The sequence below is a fragment of the Mus caroli genome, unplaced genomic scaffold, assembly GCF_978045245.1.
Source record: "Mus caroli unplaced genomic scaffold, Mus_caroli_1 scaffold_18, whole genome shotgun sequence".
NCBI lineage: Eukaryota > Metazoa > Chordata > Mammalia > Rodentia > Muridae > Mus > Mus caroli.
This window is the reverse complement of record NW_028227273.1, coordinates 76,637,198-76,640,386: the sequence shown is the minus strand read 5'-3', so window position 1 is coordinate 76,640,386 and position 3,189 is coordinate 76,637,198.

Sequence of the window (3,189 nt, the reverse complement as noted above, 5' to 3'; positions counted from 1 at the left end):
GGGTTTGCAACCCCATAGGAAGAACAATGATATCAACCAACCAGACCCCCCCCCCCAGAGCTTCCAGGGACTAATCCATCAACAAAGGATTACACATGGCTCCAGCTCCATATGTATCAGAAGATGGCCTTGCCATGCATCAGTGGGAGGAGAGGTCCTCGGTCCTATGCAGGCTTGATAGATGCCCCAGAGTAGAGGAATCGAGGTCAGGTAGGTTGGTGTGGGTGCGTGGGTAGAGGCACACCCTCATAGAAGCAGAGGGAGGGAGGATGGGATAAGGGGTTTTCAGGAGGTGAGGAAAGAGAGAAAGGGGATAACATTTGAAATGTAAATAAAGAAAGTATCCAATAAAAAACAAAATGGATATATTTTTAAAAGAAATAACAATAAAAAATTATGTTTCTATCTTTCATATATAACTTTAAAAAAATAGTTCTCCACCTTAATTTCCATAGTGGTTGGAAGAGTTTACAGTACCATGAACAGTAAATACAGGTTCCCTTTTTTCCCACTTCTGCTTTGGTGTTGCGAGCCAGCCAGCAGTTCACATGTTCAGGTTTGAGTTTGGGAGGCAACCTGGAGCTGAAAGAAAAGAGGGAACCTAGGCGGGTTGAGAAATAATGGAACCAAGACATGCTAGTCTGTTCAAGGTTCAAATGTTTAATGGCAACTATGCTTATAAAAAGGGGGGGCAGAGAAGCCCATTCCCACCAATTCATCCTTGGAGCCTGGAACCAGCTGCAGGTGATGACTTGCAGGATAGGGCATAATATCCGGAATAGCTCTGGGGGGTTGGCTTTCAGCAGGTAGCAGTATCTTGAAGAGGAACAGCGACAGTGGATGAACATTAGAGTAATCTAGGGAGGAAGGCTCCACCCTAGGTAATCTCCGTATTGGCAGCAAAGTCAAGGTCTGGCTCAGCCTGCTTCAGGCTTGTTGGAGGTTATATCTCCTCCCTGTTGTTAATATTTTAAAAAAGGCTGGACTGAGGCATAAAATTTATTTATGCTCCATAGTCCCGCCCAGGAGTTATGGTGGCTGGCGGCTCCGCCTGTCTTAGGAAATCTTAGATTTTCCCAAATCATCCTTATTTGTCATAGGAGAGTACATGCAGCTTGTGTTTATTTTACACAAAACATGACTCTGTGGTGTTTATTAACAGCCACAGCCTCTTGGCATGTACCCTTGTTTTAGATTGGTATGATTCGGAGATCTGGGTGCCCATCATTGACTGTCAAGCCCTCATTAGCACACCTTACTCCCAATTCAGACCAAAGCCACAGTTAGTACTTAGAATGCTTCTTCATGAAGATTAACAACTGCCACCTGCACTGTTGAAGTCGAGGCTGTATGACTGCTACAGTCAGGCTGAAGGGAGTTGACTGACCTGCTTGAAACACAAAGTTGAGACAGTGAAAGGCACAGTACAAAAGCTTCTTTTGGGGAAGTCCAGGTACTCCATTCAATTGCAAATTAGCAATGATCAGGCTTAGACTTAGAGCTCCTGCTCTGGAGGAGGTGACATTGAGAATTGCAAAAAGGCTACAGCTGACCTGGGAGTGGAGGCTGTGCTCCAATTTAACTTTTCAGCTAAAGAGGATTTTAGCCATAATCAAGGTTAGAGTCATACTTACTAGAAGATTCAGGGTCTGTGTCCAGTTGATGAACTAATCTTTCAGGCAGCCATCATACTCCATCTTCTTTTTGTGAAAAAAGACAGACAGAGCCCCTTTTCCAGATTAGGACCTGGTCTGGACCCTTCCATTCGTTAGTTAATGGGTCCTGCCACTTTACCATGGCATAAGAACCAGAAGTAACTGGATGCCAGTGGCAATCCGCTGCAGACTGACCTTTAACATCAGTTTGCAAAAAGTTTAGAACAAATAAAGCAAAAGCAAGATGTGCCTCTGTTGACCTTGGGGGATATAACTGCCCTTGTTTTGTTTTTAAAAGTCAATTATTTAAAGTGCGATGAGCACATTCAACTACTCCTTGTCCCATCGGTTACAAGGAATTCCAATTTTATGTTTGATTCCGAATTCTTTACAAAATTAAGTAAAATTTTTGCTAGAATAGGATGGCCCATTATCTGTCTTAATAAGTTTAGGCAATCCCATAGCATTAAAGGCTTGTAGGCAATGACCAATTACATTTTTGGAGGCTTCTCTAGTATGCAGAGAAACAAAAAGAAATCCTGAACAAGTGTCAATACAAACATGTATATATTTTAATTTTCCAAATTCTGCATAATGAGTTATATCCATTTGCCAAATATGATTAGGCATAAGACCTTGTGGATTAACTCCTAAATGTGGCACTTGAGATAATGTAATACATTTAGAGCATTGTTTTAAATCATTCTTGCCTGCTCCTTTGTGATCTTATATTGGAGCCTTAAGGTATGGCTAGAGAGATGAAATTTTTCATGATCACATTTGGCCAAAGCAACAGGATCTGAAATTAAGGCTTCTCCTATTAGAGCTCTGTTGATGCAATCATTGCCTTCACCTAAAGGTCCAGGAAGACCAGAATGAGATCGTATGTGGCCAATATAGAACGGGTGTTTTTGTGCAAGAATGATGTTTTGCAATTGTGAAAACAGGGATCCTGCTGGCATATTAAAGTTAAACGTATCACAAGTCTCCAATAAGGGTACTAATTGTGCAACATATAAACTATTAGTAAAAATATCAAAAACCTCATGCACAGACTGAAAGACATTCAGTACTGCTGTTAATTCTGCTAATTGAGCTGAGAGGCCAGGAGTCTTTATGATTACCTGTTGATTATTTATAATAAATTCAGCTCGCCCTTTAGAGGAGCCATCACTAAACACCAGAACAGCATTCTGTAAGGGTTGTAAAGAGGTCATATTAGGAAATATCACCTCATGTACATTAAAAAAAATTATCAACCTATCTTGAGGGTAGTGGCTGTCTATAGTTCCATTAAACCCTATTTGAGCAAGCAACCAATCTCTACTGTACTGCTTCAGCCAAGTGTCTTGACTTACGCTGTAAGGCTGAACAATAATATCTGGCTCTTTGCCAAAATTAGTTAGTGCCTGCTTCCTTCCAAGGATAATCATCTGGGCTACTGCTTCATAATATGGCAAGATATTACGTTTAGGAGAAATCCTTGAATGTATGCACATTAGAGGAGACTTTTGCCATAAAAATCCTGTAAGCA